The sequence below is a fragment of the Lathyrus oleraceus genome, chromosome 5 (genome assembly GCF_024323335.1).
Source record: "Lathyrus oleraceus cultivar Zhongwan6 chromosome 5, CAAS_Psat_ZW6_1.0, whole genome shotgun sequence".
Lineage (NCBI taxonomy): Eukaryota > Viridiplantae > Streptophyta > Magnoliopsida > Fabales > Fabaceae > Lathyrus > Lathyrus oleraceus.
The window spans coordinates 273,762,315-273,789,853 of NC_066583.1; positions in this window are offsets into that span (position 1 = coordinate 273,762,315).

The following is a 27,539-nucleotide window of genomic DNA, read 5'->3' on the forward strand; positions in this document are numbered from 1 at the left end:
CCTAGTTCAAGAGCACACACATCAAAAGTTCCACAAGTAAACAAACATCACACACTATATCCATACAAGAGGCTCAAACAATGGGTGGGCTTTAGTCAAGAGGGGTCATGTCAACCTCAACAAACAAGCCAAACTGTAATGGGTAATCTGTAGCTCTTAACCACTAACATTGAACGTTAGGGTGAAGCTGATCAAAATGGTAATGAGGATGAGACCTCATGCTCTTAACCCTGGCCAGGGTGATCTCATGACAAAGAAAGTGTGGGGATCCAGAAAGTGGGATCCTTTTCCACTTGACAGACTCTGGACAAAGATCTGGGGCACATGTTCAGAAGCATCAGCACGTAGTGCAAGCATAAAGAACGACACACTGAATAACGGGGGATTGGTTACTAATCCCTTTTATCCGTCAATTGCCTATACTCTTGGAGGTATTAACAAATAACACATGCCTCTTCTTGGAGGTCTTTGAGCACAATTTTAAACAAACACAAACAGAGCCTCTGAAGGAGGACTTGCCAGCAAAATGCCTGCCAAAAAGGTGACAGAACTTCAGACTACATGAAGTAAGAAGCTAACTACCTGAGTGGTGTATCAACCACAATCCAATTCTCAAGCAAAAGCTAAAGCAAGCAAGCAACTAAGGTACCTGTACAAAGACTAAACAGTTAGAACTTCAGTCATACAACCAGAAAACAAACAGTGAAACCCTCTAACAGTTACACAATTTAGTGCATAAGTGCCCTAGCACTCAAATGAGCTCATGAGTTCACCACATCAATTAGAACCCTACAAAACAACAATAGGTCAGTACTCAAATGCATTTGTATCTCACAAGATCAATGATGAGTATCCAAACCTGAAACACAAGACAAGGTTAGTTTATGTGCATTTAAACAACACAACAAAACACCAACAAACAGAACCTAATCTTCTACACATTACACATTCAAACACTCCTCAAAATGTCCTTAAAAGGACCAACATCAAATCAATATCAAATGCCTCAAATGGCCTATGCCATGTAATGACCAAAAATAGGCACAAAATGAACTTCCAACTTAGAAAATTCAAATCAAATCAGAAATGCATGCAATGACCTTGAGATTTTTTGTACAAGTTTCTTATGCCATGAATGTTCAACATGCAAAAATTCAAATCCAGAATGATACAAATGCTATATGAACAAAAATGAACCAATTCAATGTCAAAAATGTGACACAAATTGTCACATTTATCTCCATGTGTCAAAAATGATGATAACATGTGAGAAAAAATCCAAACCAGTGACCAATAATTCATATTATGTATCAATGTCAAGCATGCAAAAAATTGGATCAAATGGCTCAACATAGAGAATTTCACAATGCATTGAAGGCAATAGGTCAAATTGGCACAACATTCATTCAAAAATATCCACATAAAAATCCAGGCATCAACAATTCATGAAATTAACATCCAAAAAAAGTAGACATCCATACAAATCTAAAAAAAAAATTGGGACTTATTTGGATCATTTTTGCATTTTTTATGAATTTTCTAAAATAACCAAAATAATTGGATAATGCATGGAAAATGGAGGGAAACAGAAATATTCAAATCAAATCAGAAAAAACACACGCCCTTGGATCTGGCGCGCTCATCAAATCCACGGTCCAGGTTTAAAACATGAAACGCATCGTTTCATTAAACACACTCAGCATGCCACTCAGCAGTCAAGGAACGTGTGGCTATGGTCAAGGCATTCATATCCAATCAATCGTCCAAGCAAGCGCACACATGGAACACAGTCAGCACAAACCCTAGCAACATACAGACGCTGGAGCTACAGCTCCGGTCGTCTTTTCCGGCGAGATGCACGGTGGCTCCGCCCAAAAAAAATCCAGAAACCACATCAATTCAACCTAATTCCTTCTAGATTTTTCAGATCGAAGAGAAACATTTTTGAGATCCAAACTTTCAGTCCACACTACATGCTCAATTCTCAGCCAAACTCAATTCTAATCATATGTACATGCTCTACTCAACGAGATCTACAAATCTATGACCTTAAAACAGCAAAAGGAGATGATGAAAATTGAGTCACCTTGAAGTGGAGACCTCTGAATTCGCGTTCTCACAAGCTCATAAGCTCCAGATCACTTCCACTACCCTTCCTTTGAAGCTTTATGCAAAAATGAATGGATGAAACCTCTTGAATCTACTTCAATTTCCAAATCCGATCCACATGAGAATGCTCTTGATCTGCATGATTTCTTGATGAATTGCAACAAACAGATGATGATTCTTGATCAGTGAAGGATGAGGATCAAGAATATGTAAAGATCTTTGAGCTTTGTGTGAAGAAAAATCAAATTCGAAGAGAGAGAAATTTTGGAGAGTTTCTTGAATTTTGATCTGAAAAGTTCTGTTCTTCAGTTATGATTAGGGTTTCTGTTTATATACTCCATGCTAATGACAATGCTAATCATATTTTCCATTGGTTAATCATGATTAATGAGATATGAAGCCATTTGCAAAAATGCAAAATGAGCTCATGTGCCCATAATACACGTGCTCCTCTCCGTGTTAAGCTTCTAATCCACTTAAGAACATCCAATGGTCATGATTTGAGGATTTGTTTGCTTGCATCTTAAGCCAAAAATGAATGGTGAATATTTTCTTCAATTTGCACATGTGTGAAATAATGAGAATTTTGACCATGATCCCTTTGCACAATTGAGCCAAATGAGGTTATTTTGAGATGAATTGAACATGAGAAGCATTTTGCCAAAAGAATGAACCAATTTGAAGCATTGTATCAAAAGTTATGCCATTTTGAATTTCCATGCACACTTTGTGATCAAATGACCATAACTCCTCAACCATTCATCATATGGACATGAATTAGGACTTTTTGGAAAGGGGAGACAAAGATCTACAAATTTCATGTTCACCAAAAATCCATTTGAAACTTCTTTGACATTGACAAGTCAAGTTGAAAGTGGACCAAAAACTTGCCAAATTTGGAAACTTTGAATTATAGGTCATTTTCCATTTTTAGTAACTTTTGCCATGACCTTTGAATCTTCAAGATGGATGTTTAGAATGATGAATAGACCCCATTTGAACATGATTGAGGTGTCTCAACTCATTTCCCCACCTCATAGCCCTTAGTTGACTGCACAGTTGACTTTTTGTCCTCAGATGACCTTGAAATGTCTTGATTAACTTGAGCCTCCACCACTTGGTGAAATAGCTTCAAAATGTAACCCTAGCTCATGTAAGCTCTTTATAATAACCATGTGGTCCTCATCCCAAGGAAATACCTCATCTCTTGCACAAAGGATCTTCTTGAAGCTCTTGATCTGGTGATTGCTTAAGCTACAACAAAAGATGTTAGTGACATATTTTTGTGCTTTTGGTTAGTAAATAAAACAAGAAAAGCAATGATATACAATTCAAGCATGCTTGGTGATATCAAACCACTCACAAGAGATCCCTACCCAAAGGGAAAGGGAGCCAAGATGCTCAATGATCCTTGAGGCTATGCAATGCAATGTTATGATGCCATGAGGGATCTTAGGGACAAAATTGGGGTCTTACAGATGCCCCTATTTAAGGTCATTCTAGCCGGAGAAGTGAAGGTTAATATCTTTGTCTCGACGAGGTAGAATGGGCTTAAATAATAACAAAGAGACAAATTTTGGTCCCTAAGAGACCTCATAATGAAAATGTATGTATGCAAAACAAACAAACTCTGTGGGGATATGTGTCCACAAAGAAGAAAAGATCAGAAGGAATTTGATAATCCCTATGAGTTATCCACTCCATGGGGAAGGGACTCTACCGGGGATTCTTATGGGGATAGAAAAGGAGATAAATTGCGTGAGCAGGTCACGACCTAAAGTCGGGGAAAAGAGTTTCCAAAGGGAATAAATCCATTAGAAAGACTCGAGCTGACTCAAAGATGCATGTATTGGGGAATATGCCAATACAACAAAACTATCCGCAATGGATACTTCAGATGAAAAAAATCCGGACAACAACAATCCACTAAGGGACTTCGCTGGGGATGTCTTAAAAAGACTCTCCTGGGGAAGCAGCGGGATGAGGTGTTACCGGTTACTGGGTAACAAGCTCAATGAGACATGTGATCTGATCACCGGTATAAGGGTGAGAGAACAACAAGCTCGGGAAGAATGAATATCTAAGACCGGTATAAGGGTGAGAGATATCAATCAACTAAATCATCTGAGGAAGACCTAAAAGGTATATCTCAACTCAGGAAAATCTGACTCCACAGGGGACCAAAGTCATAATAGGGAGCAGAAGGAAGGAACACCAGGGATACCGGTTACTGGGCATATAATAGGTGACCAACCAAAGCATGAATTGGGGAATATTCCTAAAACACTCATCATCCAAAAAGAGGGCAGAACGCAAACTCGATTATGGGATGGACATTCGATTCCAAAACAGGGATACGAATCTTACTCGACTGGGGAAGTACAAAAGGCTTCGACCAAAGAGTGCATGAGATATATTATCTATTACCGTCAGAACGTAGATAATATACTCGCATGGAAGATTCTCCACAACCGGTTACTGGGTTAATAAAGGATAAATCGACCGACGGAGAAAGGCATCGGGATACCAAAACTAGGTATATAATGATGACCAATCAAGGGGAGCAACAAACATTACCGGCAAACGGTAAATGAAAGAGGACCCGTTAGGGATAAAATTGCTTAATCAGAGCAATTATCCAAAAGAATGAGGGAATATCAATACCGAATATTGGATAATGATAACCGTCAAATAGGGGATTACATCTACCGGATACTGGGTAGAAAACCACGGAAGAGTAACCGTCATCAACTAGGATGAACAACAATGATTAACTCTGCAAAGGGGGGAAAATAGGGTTTACAACTACCGGTATAAGGGTAGAAAACCACAAACTCCGCTGAGGATAAGGTGAATAATTATTGATTACTGAGCAATTATTCATTTACCACAGGGAAGCACCAAAGATAGTCACAAGAGGCCAATTTAGGATCAAACTGTAACACCCCAAAATTTACCCTCCTCATTCATGCATTCATTTTTAGGTCATTTAACATTTCATATTGCATTTCATCATGTCAATCAGAATCAGATCCAAGAAACTTTATTTAAAAAAAAAACGAAAACGAAAAAAAAAATTAATTAAATAAATAAATAAATAAAATAAAATATAACAGAAAATTTTTTGGACTTTGGTCTCTCTCATTCGAGCCCACAAAGCCATGAAATTCAGTCTATAAATACCAAGGCTTCACTTGAGAAAAAGGAAAAGAAGCAAAACACTATGAGGTTTCCTTGGAACAAAACCCTGGAGAAAAACCTGAAGAGAAACCTAGACAACTCTGAAAGGTTCATTCTGACTCACACACTTTCAGCTCAAGCAAACCCTAACATTGGTTTGCAAATCCAGTCGTGCCATTTGATTTCAACCGATTTCTCCAATCAGGTTTGCCCTATATCCATCATCTTTATGCCTTTAATTTGAATGCTCTAAATGTATGAGGTATTATGGGTGAATTTGATACCCTTTTGATGCATGTGTTTGACAAGAGGTTTAGGCCTCCTACCCTTGGTTGCTTTTTGTGAATTTTAATGGCATGATTCATGTGGTTACATTTTGATTTGGGGGCAACTCTTGGTTACCCTATTTTGTTTCTCTAACCTGTTTGTTGAGTTTTGTTTTGTGAGGGCTCATATGACTCTTGCAGAGATGGTTTGCCTGGTGTTCCACTTTATTTGTGGGATACCGCCTGGAGGTTTCATTCCGATTACCTGTACTGACTCACTTTCTTTTATGGTGTTAGCTTGGAAGGATCTCAGGGTTTCCTTGTTCCGTTAATTACTGTTACTTCGGATCTTTATCCGTGTGGTACTTTTACATTTTCCCGTATTTTTACCTCTTTCTTAGCTGGAAGACCTCGATAGGAGGCAATGTTTTGTGTGTTTACATTTTCCCGTATTTTTACCTCTTTCATTGATTTTTCTTCTCCTAAGAACACGTTAACTCCTTCTACTACAGGCGAGTAAGTCTCCAAAGGTCGAGCATCCGGTAGATTGCGTAGTAACGTCGTTCGTCCAAAACCCAATCTATAACCCCGTAGTTAGCCGAACTGCGGCTTGCTCTGATTCTCATTCCAGATGAGATACGTAGGCATAAGACGCGATGTCTTAGCGAGCACAATTACCCTTAACCCCTAGGTAGCCGAGCTACGAAGACTCTGATTCTCATATTCAGATGAGATACGTATGCAGTGGATGCGACATCCGTGCGAGTCATTTTTTTTTACCCCTTTTTTTTTAGTAAATAACACATTAGATAAACCCACACCCTTTAGACAAGAACTACAAAAGTGGATCCCGTAGAGTACTACGGATGCGTAGGGGTGCTAATACCTTCCCTTCGCATAATCGACTCCCGAACCCAAGATTTGGTTGCGAGACCCTGTCTTGTCCTTTCCTTTTTCCAGGTTTACTTCGAGCGTTTCCTTTCCCTCCTTTGGGATAAATAACGCACGGTGGCGACTCTCCTGTCTTTCTTCGCCGGTTGTTTTTTTCGCATTCCATTTTTCAGGTTGCGACACAAACCAAAAAGGCAAACTGAATCGAGACTCGTCCTAATGAGGATATAACTCAATAGGGGAACCCATCCCAATATATGTGTTGGGAGGATGCAGAAACAATCGTCGTCCACGAGGATATAACTCAGTGGGGAATATGGCAGGAAAGATAAACACTTTCTGCTTATGGGGCTAACTCTATATTGAGGGGTCAGACACCGACATCTGCTTGGGAAGATATATATATCACCAAATAGAAGGATATAACAAACAATAGATATATGGCAAAAAAATGCAATATGAATATCCAAATGTTTGAAGGTTATATGCACGTATGCGTGATTTATGTATAATGAATGCTGACAAACAGACATTCTAACACATACAGCTCCAAAGGAAAAGGCACACAGTCGTCCGGTAATACATCTCAAGGGAGGAAGCCCAAAATTCCAATGGAGAGTATCCAATCTGCCGGGGAATCAGAGATATCAGGAAATCACAAAATCTTTGGGGGATGAATCATCAGTCAATCCGGCTGGGGAAAAAAGTCATTGCACAGACAGAAACTGCCACAAAAGCAACTCTACTAGGGAATCCATCTGAGGGATATAAGAGGAATTTGGTGATCTGACACCAAGTACCAAACTTACCAAGGAGATCACACCTGCTGAGGAGAAAAGATCGCTCTTCCGCTGAAGGGGAGAGTGGTGAACATCTCAACAAGCATACCACTCGGGGCTGAACCATAAAAGGGGCTCCGGAGAAAGAAGATACAATCATGCCAGGGATATGAACAAATGTCTTACCCCGTTGGGGATCATACCATCCTTGGGAGAGCACTGAGGATCTCCTAAGTATCCTTTTGTCATTGTGAATGTTCACTTTGTTTAAAAACAAATTATGAACGATTTGATTAAAACAATGACATTTCTTTTCAATTAAAACATGCAAAACATTTGTTGAAATAGAAACAAATAAGAATGCAAATAATTGGATAAAGGCTCAAATTCATTTGATGGAATGGTAGCCTGCAAATAGCAAGACCCCATAGATCTTTACAAATTTGAAATTGGTGATATATATTGGAAAAGGGCTACATTGAACATAATGACCATTTCTCTACCAATTCTGAATTCGATGTATTCGAAGCTTTGGTTGATGACGAATGAACAAGAATCTCTGATGGATGACAGTTGTAGAACACAGTCTTGTCAGGATGCAGTTACTTGCCAAATCCCTAATTTTTGCCTAGATTGCCCCAGGATGAGGTACTCAATCTAGCGGGATGCATATATTCATTTTTATGTCTCTAACTTTTGCCTGGATCGCCCTTTCGGGTTTTCAATCCACCGAGACGCTCATTTTTGCCTAAGCCGCCCTTTCGGGTTTTCAACTTAGCGAGCTATTCTGTTTTTTTTAGGCGAAGTATTTCTTGACTGCATCTGAATTCACAGGACGAGTGAAATCCTCCCCATCCATAGTTGTAAGTATCAAAGCACCGCCTGAAAAGGCTCTCTTAACAACATATGGACCTTCATAGTTTGGAGTCCACTTGCCCCTGGAATCGGGCGCGAAAGACAAGACTTTCTTGAGCACGAGGTCACCTTCTCGGAACACACGAGGCTTGACCTTCTTATCAAAAGCCTTCTTCATTCTCTGCTGATATAACTGACCATGGCACATGCCAGTCAATCTCTTCTCTTCAATCAAATTCAGCTGGTCATAGCGACTCTGAACCCATTCAGCATCAGTCAACTTGGCCTCCATCAAGACTCTCATTGATGGGATCTCCACCTCTACTTGGAGTACGGCCACCATGCCATAAACAAGAGAGAAAGGGGTTGCCCCTGTTGAAGTGCGGACAGATGTACGATATCCATGCAAAGCAAATGGCAACATCTCATGCCAATCTTTGTACGTAACAACCATCTTTTGGATAATTTTCTTGATGTTCTTATTAGCAGCTTCAACAACCCCATTCATCTTGGGTCTATAAGGAGAAGAATTATGGTGTGCAATCTTGAACTCACTACACAACTCTTTCATCATCTTGTTATTCAAGTTAGATCCATTATCAGTAATGATCTTATCTGGCACACCATAATGGCATATGAGTTGATTCTTGATAAACTTCACAACCACCTGCCTGGTCACATTTGCATATGATGTCTCTTCAACCCACTTAGTGAAGTAATCAATTGCTACGAGAATAAATATGTGTCCATTGGACGCTTTCGGCTCTATCATGCCAATCATGTCAATTCCCCACATAGAGAAAGGCCATGGTGATGAAATTACATTCAGAAGTGTCGGAGGAATACGAATCTTATCCGCATAAATCTGACACTTATGGCATTTCTTTACATATTTGCAGCAGTCAGACTCCATTGTCAGCCAATAGTAGCTTGCTCTCAACATCTTTCTAGCCATGGCATGTCCATTGGAATGGGTACCAAATGAACCTTCATGGACCTCAGTCATCAACAGGTCTGCTTCGTGTCTATCCACGCATCTGAGCATAACCATGTCAAAATTTCTCTTATAAAGCACTTCGCCATTGAGGTAGAAACTGTCTGACAATCTTCTCAAAGTCTTCCTATCCTTCACAGATGCCCTAGGCGGATAAACTTGGTTCTGAAGGAAACACTTAATGTCATAATACCATGGCTTATCATCTTTTACTTCTTCAACTGCAAATACATGAGCTGGTCTATCCAAGCGCATCGCGGTGATATTGGGAACTTCATTCCAATATTTAACCACAATCATTGAAGCGAGCGTGGCGAGAGCATCTGCCATCCGATTCTCATCTCGAGGAATATGGTGGAAGTCAACTTCAGTAAAGAACGTTTAAATCCTCCTCGCATAATCTCTATATGGAATAAGACCAGGCTGATTCGTCTCCCATTCACCCTTGATCTGATTGACAACGAGGGCTGAATCACCATAAACATCAAGATGCTTGATCCTTAGATCAATGCATTCTTCCAATCCCATAATACAGGCCTCATATTCAGCCATATTATTCGTGCATTTGAAAGTTAGCCTTGCTGTAAAAGGAATATGTGTGCCCTGAGGAGTAATAATTACTGCCCCAATACCATTTCCATACTGATTTACAGCGCCATCAAATACCATACTCATCTGGAACCAGGCTCTGGCCCTTCGTCGAGTGTAGGCTCATCACAATCTTTCATTTTCAAATACAAAATCTCCTCATCTGGGAAATCATACTGAACTGACTGATAATCCTCGATCGGCTGATGTGCCAAGTGGTCAGCCAAAATACTACCTTTAATAGCCTTCTGAGCTCGATACTCAATATCATACTCAGATAACAACATCTGCCAACGGGCAATCCTCCCGGTTAAAGCAGGCTTCTCAAATATGTACTTGATTGGATCCATTCTGGATATCAACCAAGTTGTATGATTTATCATATACTGGCGTAAACGCTTAGCGGCCCAAGCCAAAGCACAACATGTTTTCTCAAGCATTGAGTATCGAGACTCACAATCAGTGAACTTCTTACTCAGGTAGTAAATAGCATACTCTTTCTTCCCTGATTCATCTTGCTGACCAAGTACACAACCCATCGAGTCTTCAAGAACTGTCAGAGACATGATCAAAGGTCTTCCTTTTACAGGCGGAGACAGGATTGGAGGTTCAAACAGATACTCTTTGATACTGTCGAAAGCTTTCTGGCAATCCTCGGTCCAATCATGAGACTGATCTTTCCGGAGGAGCTTGAATATCGGCGCACATGTGGCAGTCATGTGGGATATGAATCTGGAAATATAATTCAAGCGGCCAAGAAAACCTCGGACTTGCTTCTCAGTTTTGGGCACAGGCATCTCTCGTATTGCTTTGACCTTTGCAGGATCAACCTCAATACCTCCTTCGTTGACAATAAAGCCCAATAACTTGCCAGAACGGACTCCAAATGTACACTTGTTGGGATTCAGACGAAGCTTGTACTTCCTCAAACGCTGAAAAAGCTTCAACAAGTGCTCTACATGTTCCACTTCTGTTCTCGACTTAGCAATCATATCATCAACATAGACCTCAATCTCCTTGTGCATCATATCATGAAACAAGGTGGTCATAGCTCGTTGATACGTGGCTCCGGCGTTCTTCAAACCGAAGGGCATCACTCGATAACAGAATGTTCCCCAAGGTGTGATGAATGTTGTCTTCTCCATATCCTCGAGTGCCATCTTAATCTGGTTATATCCGGAAAATCCATCCATAAATGAGAAGACATTGAATTTAGTTGTATTGTCTACCAACATATCAATATGTGGTAGAGGGAAATCATCTTTCGGACTAGCTTTATTCAAATCTCTATAATCCACACACATCTGGACTTTTCCGTCTTTCTTAGGTACAGGCACAATATTGGCCACCCATTGAGGATATGTAGAAGTCACCAGAAACCCTGCATCAATTGGCTTCTGAACTTCATCCTTGATCTTCAATGCCATATCAGGATGAGTTCTTCTGAGCTTCTGCTTCACAGTCACGCACTCAGGTTTCAAGGGTAGGAAATGTTGCACAATATTTGTATCTAGACCCGGCATGTCTTCATATGACCAAGCAAAGATATCAACATATTCTCGTAGCAATTCGATCAACCCTTTCTTAACAGATTCTTCCAGGAGTGCCCCAATCTTCACTTCTCGCACACAATCCTCAGACCCCAAGTTGATTGTTTCCAAATTCTCAAGATGCGGCTGAATGATCTTCTTTTCATGCTCAAGTAGACGGGTAATCTCATCAGGAATCTCTTCAACATCATCTTCCTCTGCCTCAAATACAGGGAACTCAAAATTGGGAGATGGCGTTGGATCATTATGTTCAATGGGTTTAGAAATCAACCTGCATAATGATTTTGGATATGAAAAGCTTTTAGAAATCAAACAAGGCAAATCATTATGCAGATGAAAAGATTGATTTTATTCTATTTTTAGGGTTTTATGTGATCACCAATTTCATGCAAAAAGCAAAAAGGGAAAATAATTGGAAAAACAAACATTTAACATGAATTTATTGAATGAAAATATCATTGTATTTATGTTGCCAACAATTTTATCACTCCTCCTTTTGGCATGGGAGAAGGGTTTTTAAACAAAGTGATCATTACGTGGACTTGTGGACAACTGTAGGAATATCCACATCGACCCAATTGTTGCAGGTATCCGAAACACTGGGGAAATTACGTTGACCTCTGGCTCATCTTCGTCAACATTCCTATTCTGAAGAATCTCGATAACTCCTTCGTCCAGCATTTCCTGAAGATCTTTGCGCACCTGGCGACAACCCAATTTGTTAACAGGGCAGACTCGGCATCTATCATGATCGTGTTCATAATGACTGTACTCACACAGCAAACGATGCAACTCGACCAACGATTGTCGAATATGACTGACATATTTGACTTTGTACTTGCCAGGGCAGCCCTGGACCATGTTAACAGATTTCCCATGCTCGGGCAATGGGTTCTTCTTCACATTAGGACCTACGTCCTCAAAACACAGGATGCCACACCTCACAAGGTCTTGAACCTTGGTCTTCAAAGGATAGCAATTCTCCACGTCGTGGCCGGGAGCACCAGAGTGGTATACACAATGCAATTCAGGCTTATACCACCACTGAGGGTTAGCAGGTATAGCTGGTGGGTCTCTCGGAGTAATCAACTTCCTCTCTATCAAAGAGGGATATAGTTCTGCGTATGTCATCGGAATCGGATCAAAAGTGACCTTTTTCCTCTCGTAACTCGTGCTGGTTTGATTACTGTTTCGAGGCTGGTAGGCCTGCTGTTGCGGACGATGCTGTTGTTGTTGATATTGCTGAGGTGGTTGTTGATTGTTGCTATGTTGCTGATACTGTTGATTGTCTCTGAAAACAGGTGCTATATGAGCCACCTGGTGCTGGTTACCGGCGGGACGCACGGTCTTCCTCCTCACAGAGGGTCTTCTAGGTTTCACATGGGAGGTCACAGCATGTGCCTCTCCATTTTTCTTTTTTGCAAACGCCCCATAACGTTTGGCAGAAGAGCCTTCTTCCTTGGTTAGACGTCCTTCTCTGACCCCTTCTTCTAGCCGCATCCCCATATTCACCATCTCGGTGAAGTCAGAAGGAGCGCTAGCAACCATCCGCTCGTAATAGAATGAACTCAAGGTCTTCAGAAAAATCTTGGTCATTTCCTTCTCTTCTAGCGGAGGCACGATCTGTGCTGCCAACTCTCGCCACCTCTGGGCGTACTCTTTGAATGTTTCTTTGTCCTTCTGGGACATGGCCCTCAATTGATCCCTATCGGGAGCCATATCCACATTATACTTGTACTGCTTGACGAAGGCCTCGCCAAGGTCGTTGAAGGATCAGATGTTCGCATTATCTAGCCCCATATACCATCTCAGGGCAGCACCGGACAGACTGTTCTGAAAGTAGTGGATGAATAATTGGTCATTATCAGTCTGAGTTGACATCTTCCTGGCATACATGACCAGGTGATTGAGAGGACAGGTGTTCCCCTTGTATTTTTCAAAGTCAGGGACCTTGAATTTCAACGGGATCTTCACGTTGGGAACCAAGCATAATTCGGCAGCAGACTTGCCAAAAAGATCCTTTCCTCTAAGAGTCTTCAATTCCTTGTGAAGCTCAAGAAATTGGTCGTTCATAGCGTCCATCTTCTCATGGACATCTGGGCCCTCAGACGGCTCAGAATGATAGATGGTGTCATCTACCCTAGGCATGGTATGCACGACAGGCGGAGGAACAGCAAGGACCGGGCTAGATGCCGGCATAGAAGCAAAAGTTGGAGCAGGACCCTCAGGCATGAAATTGGGAGGCATCCCCCATGAAAACCCGGTTGGCATGGCTGTCGGAGCAAAATGTGCGCTGGCTGCAGGCACAGTTGAGGAAACAATCTCAGAGATGACTGTCCTCTGGGGAGGAGTTGAAGGTGTTGGAGAAGACTGGCTCTGGGCAGCCAGGAATGATTCCATCAAAGCACTCAGTCTGGTGACTTCTTCTTTGAGTTCACGGTTCTCTTGCTCTAGATGATCCATCAGTCTTGAAGAGTTGGCTCTAGTGTAGTACCGGTGAGTCAGCTTGTCTTGGAAATAAATGAAGAGCACAGAGTTAGACCACAAAACCAAAAGCCAGGAATAAAACCTGCTTATGCATATGATGCATGCAATGCTTGTGCATATGATTTGTTTTTATATTTTGAAGGAACTTTAGGGTTTTATTTGCAAATTTTGGAAATATTAATTGTTTATCACATATGGAAATATCTCATCAAATAATATCAGGGAAAAGAAGTACAGCATTTGTCAATCATATACAAGAGAAAAGGAAAATAATCATCCTATGGATCCCTAGAAACAATCATCTAAAGCTCGGGACACAGGAAGAAGTGATGCACGAAGCCTCTTCACCTCCCTCTCGTAAGCTGCCTCCATATCTGCCTTTTCCTTGGCGAGTCGGTCATACTTCCTCTTCCAAAACTTGGAAGACTGGGGAAGTAGAGAAGTCCATGCATCATTAGGATCATCAATAACCTGATGCTCGAGGAACTCTATCAAAGCATCTTTCTCCTTAATCTGCTGAAGCAACTCTTCCCTTTCACGGATCCAGGCACGTGATACGTCTTCGTCTCTCAACTCCTCTACTCCTTGGTTAGGGAGGGTTGAAGGTCCAGCCACAACCAAAGGTGTAGGTCTCGGATATTCGTAAGACATGAGATACTCATATGCTCTCTTCCTTACCCAAGCAGTGTAAGGCTCCAAAGCAATGCAATTCTTAGGACCCAACTCCTTCCTTCCTTTCTTATGAACCTTGCGCCAAGCGCGAACCATTCTGCCCTTCAAGCCTTGGGGATCTTTACCCTCCTGAAAGAACACACCCTCTAACAGAATGTTATTAGGTTTATCCTTTAGGGGGAACCCAAGCTGACGACGTGCTAAAACAGGGTTGTAGTTAATCCCACCACCAGTACAAAGAAGAGGCACATTGGAGAATTCACCACAAGAGTCAATAATCTGCACACCATCATATACACGGTTATACCAAGAGATATCATCATTAGTGAGAGACATGAGTCTCGTGGACCACCATAGACATCCCTTATTCTCCTTGAAAGCGACCGTCTGAGGTAAATGAGAAATAAACCACTTGCACAACAGAGGCAAACAGCACATAATGGCACCACCACCCTTTGCATTCCTCATATGCAAAGAGAAATAGGTATCACCCAACAGAGTCGGAACGGGATTAAGAGCGGAGAAGATCCTAATAGCATTCACATCCACAAACTTGTCGATGTGGGGGAACAATACCAACCCATAGATGAGAAGTACAAATATGGATTCAAAGGCATCCTCACTCATGGCCTTCCCATAAACAGTAGCTTGAGCAATGAGGAACTCGGAAGGGAGACCTTGAATTCCACCTTTGGTAGTCATATGAGCACCAACCAAAGATTCATCTATGTGCAACATGTCAGCTATCTCTTGAGAAGTAGGAATACTCTCCAAGCCACTGAACGGCACCTGATCCAGGATAGGTATACCCACAAGATAAGCATACTCCTCAAGGGTAGGAAAAAGCTGGAAGTCCGGAAACGTGAAGCAACGGTACAAGGGATCATAAAACTGCACCAATACGCTCATCAACCCTTCATCCACCTGAGTAGTCAGAAGAGGAAGAAGCTTCCCAAAGCGAGCCTTGAAACCCAAGGGATCTAATACATAGGATGTTAGATTCCTTAACTCTTTTAAATCTGGCTATCTGAAGCTGTACTTCTTTGTATTCCTTCTTTGTCTTTCCATGTCTGAAAATTTTGCAAATAAACCCCTTAAGTTCCTTGAAAATTTCTTTTATTATTGATGATATGGATGCAAATAGGTGCATGAATGCATGAATGCAACAATCACACTCAAGGATCAAGCAAAGCACACCAAACAAAGGTCATGGGATGGATCATATTATCCTTAATATCAATCATCCATTTTGGTGGATTATGGTTTACACCTTATCAACACCCAAGTTCCATTGATATTACGGATGTATGAACGGATCAACCATGAATCAAGGGTTTGTTGCAAATCACGAGCATGGAGTCTCGGTTAAGAACCACCCAAAGGGAATGTACTAGGGTTTAAACCTGCCAAACATGTTCTACAAGAGGTTCCCATAGTCATCATCCCATCTTTCGGATATTATCGGAGAAACGACTACTCGTATTCCGAAAATATTCTCAAGAGAGACTCTTATGAGTGTAGTATCGCGTAACAATCGTATCAAATCTTACATTTGAACGACTTTCGCACTACATCCTAAAAATAGGCCAAGATGGGTTTGGTAAACTAAGGTCCTTAGCTTCTAAGGTCTATATTGGAAAGAGTAATGTCTAACCACAACTTACTTGTGTGACATTATTGATCCCAACATGACCTCCACCAAGTGAATGGACTTGCAAGTCAACTTGCTAAGGAATAACTCCACACAAGTCAACAAGACTACGCCATTCTCCTATCCTAAGTGCATTCGAGTCCGGGTATAGAACTCATCTCACAAAGATCACCAAGCATACGAGGAATTAATATCAAGCAAATCAATCATTACATACAATACAGTAATCCCAAATTGCACAAAAATATGTCACAAAACAATATACAATATAATACAACAAAGGTGAAAAGTTGGCAAAACCCACTAGGGATTTCCCCAGCAGAGTCGCCACTTTTCTGTAGCGGGGTATTCGTTACCATTAGAGATATTGACTAAATCCAAGGTAAACCATACAAGTTGAGTCGCCACCGCACTTCTATTTATCCAAAGGAATGGTTAGAAAGCGAACAAAAACCTAATAGTTTTAACAAAAACTAGTAAAAGAAACAGAGATCTGGGTACACTACGCCAAATAAGGGAAAAGAGGGCGCTTTTTTTGGCCTATAACAGCGCTTTAAAGCACCCTCTAATCTGGCGCTGGCATAGGTAAAGACAGCGCTTTTTTTCCTGGTGAAAGCGCTCTCTAAAGTGGCTCTTTAAGCCCTTTAAGGGCCACTTTAGAGGGTGCTTTTTAAAGAAAGCGCCCTCTAAAGTGGAAACTTTTAAGGGTTTAGAGGGCGCTTTTACTGGAAAGCGCCCTCTAAAGTGGAAATTTAAAGGGTTTAGAGGGCGCTTATTTTGGAAAGCGCCCTCTAAAGTGGGTGGTTATTTAAATTTTTTTTTTAAAAAGCGCTATATTTTTTTATTTATTTTAGACAACCTGTATATTGAAGCAGTACACCTAAAACTGTATAATTTGAAGCCCTTTTTCACATATTGCATTCAACAAGCCTTATATACAACAATCCATACATATACAACAATCCACTGATATATAATCGTTTAACTTCTAAAGATTCTAAATATACAACCAATTCATAACTTAAAAAGAAATAAAACTAAGTAGCAAAAGCATCTCTGAGATGTATGTTTTTTATGCTAGCCGCAGTCTTCTTAGCAACAACCTCTTTTTGTTCAATATCAATAGCATGAACCTAAAATATCATAAAATTAGTTAGGTGAAGTATAAGATCAAGAATTAACATTTTCTATGCATAAATATCATATAATTGTGTTTATACCTTTTTTTTTATGCAACTGACTCGATTTGCTGTAATAAAAGCCATTTTACCTGTAATAAAGAAAACAATTAAAATCATTTGACCTGTACCTTTTTCACTAAGTTCTCTTTCTTTTCTTGGTTGGAATATGTTCTACATGTCTCTTAACAACACGAACGGTTGGATTGATCCAAATACCCTCATTATGATCATTTCTAATATATGAATCATTTGATATAATATTCTCATCTTGATCATTTCTGGTAAACGATTCAATCTCAACATCAATATCACCTTGATCTCCAGTGTTTTCATCAATTACTTTGTTGGAAAAAAGAACTATAGACCATTTCGTACTTTTCGGATCATTGACATAGAACACTTGTCTAGCTTGAGAGGCTAGAATAAAAGACTCATCTTTGTATCCCACCCTATTAAGATCCACTTGCAAAAATCCTGACTTATCCATTCGAATGCCGTTATTATTTTCAACCCACTTGCAACCAAATATAGGAATCTGAAACTTCTCATAATCAAACACCCAAATGCGCTCGATAACACCAAAATACGACAGATTTGCAAATTTGGGGTTTAAGTCCTTCACACTTGATATGTGCATTGCTTCAGCTACCACGGTGACACCACTATTCTGCATAGTACTTTTATCATCTTGTTCTTTGGTATAAAATGTGTATCCATTAATCGCGTATGCGCTATAAGAAAAAACATGGAAACTTGGACCATATGCTAAGCATCTCAACCTTTCTGTTATTGAAGCGGGATCTGAATAATACTTTGAATAAATATGATCCTTAAACCAAGGTATAAAACATCGATTGTGCTCTCGTACTATCCAATTTTCATTTCTATTGGGATTTAAACCTCGGAGAACATCCTTGTGAATTTCAACATACGGCTCAACCTCATTCTCATTGTGCAGAACATACAAATGCACTTGATCCCGTTCGACCCTTGATACTGCCACGATTTTATTTCCAATTAGATTTTTTCCTTCTTTCTTTTCGACAAGCTGAGACTTGGGGAGTCCGATTGACTGAACATTAGACAAATATTCAGTACAAAACTCAATCGCTTCTTCAACAATGTATCTTTCAACCATACAACCTTCTGGTCGACTTCGGTTCTTCACGTACCCTTTTAATATTTTCATATAACGTTCAACAGGGTACATCCATCTCATATAAGCTGGTTCACACAATTGTGTCTCTTTCACAAGATGAACAACTAGATGTACCATTATGTCAAAAAATGATGGAGGAAAAAACATTTCAAGCTCACACAAAGTAATAACGATTTCTTTTTGCAACATTGGTAAGATCGCAGGATTGATCACCTTACTGCAAATTGACTTGAAGAAAGAACACAACTTAGTTATAGAGCTTCTTACTTTTTCTGGAAGAATAGAACGTATACCTATTGGGAGAAAATGTTCCATTATAACATGGCAATCATGGGTCTTTAAACTCTTTAACTTGAGGTCTTTCATAGACACAAGTCTTCTAATATCTGAAGAGTACCCTTCTGGAACTTTAACTTCACTTAGAAACTTACACAATGTTTTTTTCTCCTTTCTAGATAGAGTATAAGCAGCAGGCGGTAGATATGTTCGTTTTCCTTTCTTCAAGGGTCCTAATTCAGTTCTTATTCCCATCGCTATCAAGTCCTTTCTTGCCTTAAGGCCATCCTTAGACTTTCCTTGTATATTGAGTAACGTGCCAATAACACTTTCAAATACATTTTTTTCAATATGCATAACATCAAGAAAATGTCTCACATACAAGGACTTCCAATACGGCAATTCAAAAAAAAACTGACCTCTTCTTCCACCCACTTTTGACAAGTGTCTGGGCAAAAGGCTTGCCAAACTGAGTATCCAAATCTTTCACCTTTTCAAAAATTTGATCACCCGTCAATATAGGTGGAGCTCTGCCTTGTTCTGTCTCTCCATTGAACGCCTTTCTCCATCCACGGTATTTGAATTTAAGAATCTCCGATGACCGAGAAAGACATTCTTCTGACCAAACTCCAAGCGCTTCCAATCTGTTTTATCTTCACAAATAGGACACGCACATTGACCTTTTATGTTATACCCTGATAGATTTCCGTATGCTGGAAAATCATTAATTGTGCCAAACAACATCGCCCTCAAGTTGAAACTTTCTTTCCTATATCCATCATAAACCTCCACACCGGTCTCCCACAAAATCTTTAAATCTTCGATTAAGGGCTTCAAGTACACGTCTATGTCATTCCCTGGTTGTTTAGGTCCAGAAATCAACATAGCCAACATCATGTACTTACGCTTCATACATAGCCATGGAGGTAGGTTATAAATCATAATAATTACAGGCCATGTACTGTGTGAGATACTCTGGATACCGTGTGGGTTCATTCCATCAGTAGATAATGCCAAGCGAAGGTTTCTTGATTCTTATCCAAATTCAGGATAATCATTATCAATTTTCAACCACTGTGGTGAATCTGCCGGATGTCGATACTTTCCATCTATAATTCTTTCATCTGCATGCCAGGTCAAGTGTCTTGAATCGGTTTCACTACGAAACATGCGTCTAAATCTCGGAATAACAGGAAAATACCACAAGACTTTTGCTGGAGACAACTTGTTCTTATATCGCGAGACACCGTATTTAGGACACTCATTTAACGATGCATACTCATTTCGAAACAAAACGCAATCGTTTGGACATGCATGTATCTTATCATAGCTCATGCCAATAGAGCACAACATCTTTTTGGTCTCATATGTTCGATTGGGAAGAACATTATCCTCAGGAAGCATATCTTTCAAAAGGACCGCAGACAATCTTGTGAATTTAGTGCAACCATCATACAAAGGTTTCTCTGCATCACTTACCAACCTCTCAAACATTTCGGGACAATCCTTAAGATCTTCTTCAAGTGCTTCTGCAATCTCTTCAACTCGATCACAATCGTATGTATCTGCGCCACTATAGTTTGAGGCATAGGTCGTACTATCCCCCGGTTCAACATTCTCGTTACTTTTCTCACCATGCAAATTCCAACATGTATAACTTCGATCAATTCCATGCCTCATTAGATGCGATGTCAACTGAACTGCGTCAACCCGTTTCCCATAACAACAACCCAAGCAAGGACATATCATTCTACTGGGGTCTTCGGCGTGCGCAACGGCAAACTTAACGAATTCTGATACCCCATTCTCGTACTCTCTCGACAATCAATTGGAAGACATCCATGTATTATCCATTACTAATTAGAATAAACAAAAAACAATTTCAGAAGAGAAACCAAAAATGGGATGAGACAAAAACAATTTCGCTTTATTGAGTTAGTCTCTGTGCAGGGCATTCATGTCTCCATTTACTCTATCAAATAACATCCATACCTAAACTTCTTAAGTTACTAGCTACGCTATAAGTTACTAGAATCAAAGGTTTCTAATGTCTCTATAATGCAACCATAACCGAACCCTAACAACAGTCTTTGAATGTGATTCATAGCGATATCAAATTCAGCAATTTAAAAACCAACCGTCAATTGCCTAATAAACTCAAACTATTTAAATGACTATGAATATTGAAACTTTACAGGTCGAAACAAACGTAGCATAGCAAACAATAACATAAAACTGAAATGGGGCAAAGCTAAAACAAAGCAATAGTGCAAGTAATAATGTATGCATCGTGTACCTTTGATTGGTAGAAGGAGGAAACGTCGTAGATCTAACAGAGGTGGAAGGAGAACGCCTTAGAACCCTAACGTGAAAAAGAACGAAAATAACAGAGAGTGAAATAACAAAACGCGCAGTATGTTATAATTTTAATGTTTACTAAAGGGGACCTTAGAGGGCGCTTGTGGAAAAAAAAGCGCCCTCTAAAGGGGGCCTAAGAGGGCGCTTATGGAAGCGCTCTCTAAGGCTTTCCAGAAGCGCTTTATAAACTGGAAATGCACATGGACTTATAACAGCGCTTTATTAAAAGCGCCCTCTAAGGGTAACCTTAGAGGGCGCTTTCTAAAAAGCGCCATGTATTGTTGTCCCTCTATCTCCTCCTTATTTTTTCGCTTCACCTTAGAGGGCGCTTTATTACAAAAGCGCCCTCTAAAGTGCGCTGTCTATTGCTCCTTATTTTTTCGCTTCACTTTAGAGAGCGCTTTTGTAAAAAAGCGCCCTCTAAGGTGCGCTGTCTATTCCAGTTTTTGGCGTAGTGAACAACATCACATTTAGGAGTGTTTGGTTACTTGGGCAACTCTGAGCAAGATAGCTTGGGCAATGGAGAAGTTCCTTTTTAGGAGAAAGATAAAAAGATGAGCTATAACGTCAAACAATGCCTCCGTAAGGTTGTAGATGCCCACTTCACAGCAGCTGTAAAAGTATTAAGGATCATATATTGAGAGAGAGTGGAGTATATGGTATGGAATCTGATTTTGACAGAGTTTTGGAAGGTCCTAGTGTTGTGATTCTAGATTTTGACCTTAGCAGTTTTACTAGCAAGGACATTGTCTCTCTTAAAGCACAACATGTTTCAGCGGGGGTCCTTTTTCGTAAAAGTGTTTAGGACATGGATGTAAATTTTCATATGACCACAAGAAAGAAATTAGTTTTTCGTTGTTTGCAAGTCGCACATGCTAATGACTTCCTCCTTGTTATTCCTATTGATAGGCTGGATCAACAAATATCACCTATAGAGTACCGTACTATCCTGAGATACAATCTTATGATTCCCTTATTCCCTATTGATGAGGTTTACCCTATTCGTCGCAAGTCGTATTTGGATACATTTTCAGAACATGTGATTCAATGTAGGAAGCTTACACGCTTCAAATAATGACATGACCTTGTTTGAGATGTCATATTTGATATATTTCAAAAGATCAAAAAGTCTGTGAAAAAATGAGCACCTATGAATTTCTTGACTGACCCACATGAGGGGAGATCGACACTTAGGAGAATAGATGTTCTAATGTACATGTGGGTAGGAAGGAAACATGCATGTGCGAACATGACAGAGGTTTCTCCACTGGTGGGACTGAGGACTCGAGGTTTTACTGTGAAACAGAAAACCCTCAAAACCACTTCAAGTAAAGTGGTCAAATATTAGAAAATGTGTTATACTTTCATAGTATTTGCCTTCGAAATTTTTGGTTTTCTTGCATCATAAGCGATAGATCTTTTACCTAGAGTGCAAAAGCTTATGCATAATAATAATAATGTATCTCCTAGGTCAATCAATGTAATTTTTAAATTGATTAATTTTTCTATATAAAAAAGAATAACGACGCAATTTATTGTCTATTTGTCTAATATTTATATTTATGTATAAACGTTATTATATATGATTAAGGTATGAAAATTTACACATTATGATGAAACTATGAAAGATGAAAAGTTTATTTAAAACCAAACTTCACATTTAGTTTATATGAGAGGGGAAGAAAGCCTTGTTTTTAAGGACCCACTTATAAAATGCTCATCATCCAAATTGAAAAGAAAATCAAAAATAAAATAAAATCACCCTTGCATTTGAAACTATTTTGACTTAAATGCATTACAAGTTCCTCTATTTTATCTAAAATGAGTTTTTAGTCTATTTATTTTCAAGTTCAATTTTTTGGTCTCATTATTAAACAAGTCTTTAGATTTTAATAACCATTCAATTTTGATTTTGTAGCGCTTAGCTTGAAGAAGCAACTTGAAATTATTTACTTTCATTTTATTATCTTTATGTTGAGTATGATTGATATTATTTAGATAATTATGTGTTGTTGAGATAATTATAAGTTGTTAATATAATTATAGATTATTGAGAGTATAACTTATATATTGTTAAGATAACTATGGACAGAGATTACTATTTGTTGATGGAAACTAAGAATTATATATATATATATATATATATATATATATATATATATATATATATATATATATATATATATATATATATATATATATATATATATATATATATATATATATATATATATGATAGAACAAGGATAATCCTATTGATCTTGACAATTTAAGGTGGATTGGGTGTTGAATAAGGTGTAGTTCAGTTGCATTGTGATAGTTAGAGTATCATTTATTTTATAATTAATTTAATGTATCATGCCAGAACCAAACATATTGATGTGAAGTTTCACAACATCAGAGAGTTACTTGCATCTAGACATATACTATTTGAAAATATTCATATTATAGAGAAAGCATCTTATATGTTGATCAAGTCAATCATCAATGACAAGTTCAAGCATTGCTTGGACTAATTACATGTTTCTCAGTGTTAAGTAGGAGGTGTACCTTCCCCGTATTTAGGATAAATCATTATGCAGAAAGTCTTCATATGAGTTTGATACTCGCCAAACTGGAGATGGTTGAGTATGATTGTTATTGTTGAGATAATTATGGGTTGTTGAGATAACTATAAGTTGTTAAGAATGTAACTCATATTGTTGAGATAATTATGGATATAGATAACTCTTTATTGAGAGAAACTAGGGATTAAGGTTTTAAATAAACTGAACTTTAGTATTATGTATACGACTTGTAACATTGTAATCCAAAAAAAATTATAAGAGAAAAATAAAGGGAACTATAACTACTCTATAATCGCATAAATAAGCATCATTGACCGAACTGCATTACCAAAGATTAATCGCATCCATTGTATTTTATTTTCGTTAATCTTTAATCTTTTATACTTGTTGTTATTCTAACACTATATTTATTTTATTATTTATTTTATTAAGAAGAAAAAAAGGATCATGCATAGTACAAAACCTTTGTAATGGGTCTGTAGATAGCCTGTGAAATGAGGGTTGTAGGTAGCATGAGAAATGACGTTTATAATATAGATTAGGAAATTATGGTGTCACACCTTCAAGTCATAGTGCTTCGCAACTAATTGTTAACTAGGTAAGAAGAAAGTACCTTAAAAAGGAAGAAAAGGCTTAACAATTACCTGATCAAGGTTAATGAATTAGTGATATGTTTAAAGAGGCCAACATCCATCACATCCCTTGAAGTTGTTGATGAACTGTGTATTTTGGATATCGCGAAGGAATATACTCTAAATTCATTGTGTTTCAATCTCTACATGCACCAAGTGTCTCCAAGGTTGGAGTGTGTGCACTCACAACCAATATACCATGAATTAAACAACTCAAAAACTACCTCTATATAAATGTACTACTGATAATGGAAAAAAATGAAAAGATCATGTGAGTCATTGACCATTCACAATTATAGTATGTAAGTTATAATGAAAGGGATTTTCATAACCTTTGATCCTATGCTTGAACGACATAAAAGTAGATATTCCATGTAGTAAAGTCATGAGGGATTATGAGGAAACCATTATCGAGCTAGAATGTTAGCTTTACAAGTTTTTCATTCACGGTATTATTGGACAACAACATAATAAACTTGTAAAAAGATCATCCAGGAGTGCAACAAGAATTAGTGGTTTGCTAACCAATCGCAACAACCACCCGAGTTGTTACACCAGACTGAGGAAATATTGAAACATACCTCAGTAAAACATCCACATGCAAATGGACTGGTCTATTATGCCAACAAGGTTATTCTCAATGGACTTAGGAAAATATTGGATCAAGGAAAAATAATGGGTGGAAGAGCTTATTGGAGTTATATGGACTTATCACACTACATATATCTTCTCAACATGGAAGGTGCATTTCAAAATGGTTTATGAATCAAATACAATGGCACCAACAAAAGTCACATCAATCTCAATTTGACTAGGCTTACAATGACTTTAAACCTTGGACCCAAATAGAAGAACCAACATTGACCTAATTGAAAAGGTCAAAGAGCTTATGCACGTAAATTAATATGCTTCAAAACTCAAAGTTACTAACTGATTTAACATGAAGTTTAAATCTTGAAAATTCAATGAAGAAGACTTAGTCTAACAACATAATCGGGAGGTAAGAAAAGAAAGGATAATGGGAAACTTGTGGTCAGCTGGGAGGGACTATTTTGAGAAATTTTGTTCTTTAGGGGACAGATGTCTAATGAGATGTCCAAGACAATTGATTTGACAACTTAAATCAGAAACACCACAATTAATGTAGATTCAATTATACAAGATGATGGAGTAGAAAAATAATAGCCAACACAATAATTGGTAACCTATTTTGGTGAAACCATACCTACGTCGAAGGGTTGACTTCCAACCTAAGAAAGTAAACTCACTATTAGTAGTTTAGTATAATTAGTATTACAAGCAACAACAAACCGTATGTTGTTCAGTGCTTATTCCTAACATTATCCAATAACTTTCTATTTATGAATCCCCCTAAAAATAAGAACCCCTCTCATTTTCTTCTCAATCACACAACCTGTGATTGGAGATTACAATCCAATAATCGATGTTGAATATTATAACTTAATTAGACAAACCTAAAACTATGACAAGTTACTGAAAGATAGTGTGGTGTACATACAACAATAAAGGCTTTGAGTGTGTGTGTGTGTGTGAAAGAGAGAGAGAGAGAGAGAAACGAAATTACAACCGAACTTATACTCTTGCACAAGGGTTCTATTTATAGAACCACTTGTATGGGTTGTGAGCTAAAACGCCCACTTAAGTGTATGTGACCCATATCTTATGATATACCAAAATTACTTAATTCACAATGTCATACCTCTTACGGATATACACAGAAGCAGGAAAATACTCGTTCAAGAATGTTGTTTCCATTTGTTGCCAAGTAGTAATGCTTCCTGCGGGTAGGGAATAGAACCATTCCTCAGCGTCCTCAGATAACGTGAATGGGAACATGACCAATCTCTTTGCCTTTTCAGAATGCCCATCAATTTTTAATGATGTAGTCATAGTCAGAAACCTCTGCAGATGCTTGTTTGCATCCTCATTGATCTTTCCTGCAAAAGGTTTGCTTTCTAACTGACGGATAGTTGAGGGGTGTAACTGGAAGTGAGCAACATTAACAGGTTGGTTAACAATGGTCAACCGCACTGCTGGGTTATTCTGTCTGCCATAGTCACTTAAAAGTCTTTCCGCTGGGGGTGGGTCTGCAGCCATGTTAACAGAGTCTGGATATGAATCTGTGTCTGACTCAGATTTTTCGGAGTGAACAGAGGCTGGTGTGCCAGGTGTGACCGGTTCTTCGGTGTCAGAGTTTGCCAGTTTCTTTCTTCTAGCTTCTCTGAGCTTTGCGCGCAATGTTCTCTCTGGTTCTGCGTCAAAATGAAAATTAGCTGAGGCCTTACCTCGCATACACAGATTAGACAGAAATTAGTTATAATAATGATAAAAAAATATAAAATTAACAGTAAATAAAATTTTGGATGCAGAGCAACAAAATTCTAATTGAAAATAAATTAATAAACTCTATTATCTTTGGCAGTCCCCGGCAACGGCGCCAAAAACTTGATGGTAAAATAGCAAGTGTACTATTTTTCTCACTGTAGTAATAAAAGGGAAATTCCCCGTTTGTCGATCTCAAGGACTGCTTGACGATACAGAGTTTATCGATTGTTTCAATTAGACAAAAGCCTTAGGTTTTTGTGTTGTGAGTAATTATACTACCAATTGCAAATAAATAAAACAAGTAAAAAGGTTGAACGAGATACAAATGAGAGAAGACTGCTAGGGTTCGGTGAATGAAACTTCCTGTAACATATATAATTTATGAAAGTTTAGACAATATTCCTGTCCAATTAATTCCGGTCCTCAAGGGTATCTATTCCTAATTCCTTAGTGAAAAGACCTTTGATTATGTAACCTAATTACTATGTCCATAAATAATTAAGTTCATACTCAAGCATTCAAATATCAAGAATTACCGGTCAGATAGAAAATCCCTAGTCCTAGGTTATTTTTACTATCCGAAGTTCTTATCCAGATCAATGAATAATCGCTGTCCAGCTTAAACTATTCATATTAATCATCATTCGTTGGTCCGACGAATAAAGCATAAAGAATGGTAATAAGAACAAATCAATGGAAAAGAAGAAATAGTCAATGCACTCATAAACATAAAATCTGTCACATTCAGAATCAGGGTCACCCCCCTAGCAATGGGGGGTTTAGCTACTCATAATCGAAATAAAAACAAAGATTAACATTGTTGTCATTACAGAATTTCGTGAGGAATCAATCTTCAATCGTCGGAAAACTCTTGAACATATGAATCCTCTGATAATCGTAGAGTCTCCAGCTCTCAAAACGCGTCTTTTTTCTCTCCAAAATCGTCCAACCCTTGAAAAATCGTTTTCTCCCCTCTAAATAGTTGTTCAGTTGGGCTT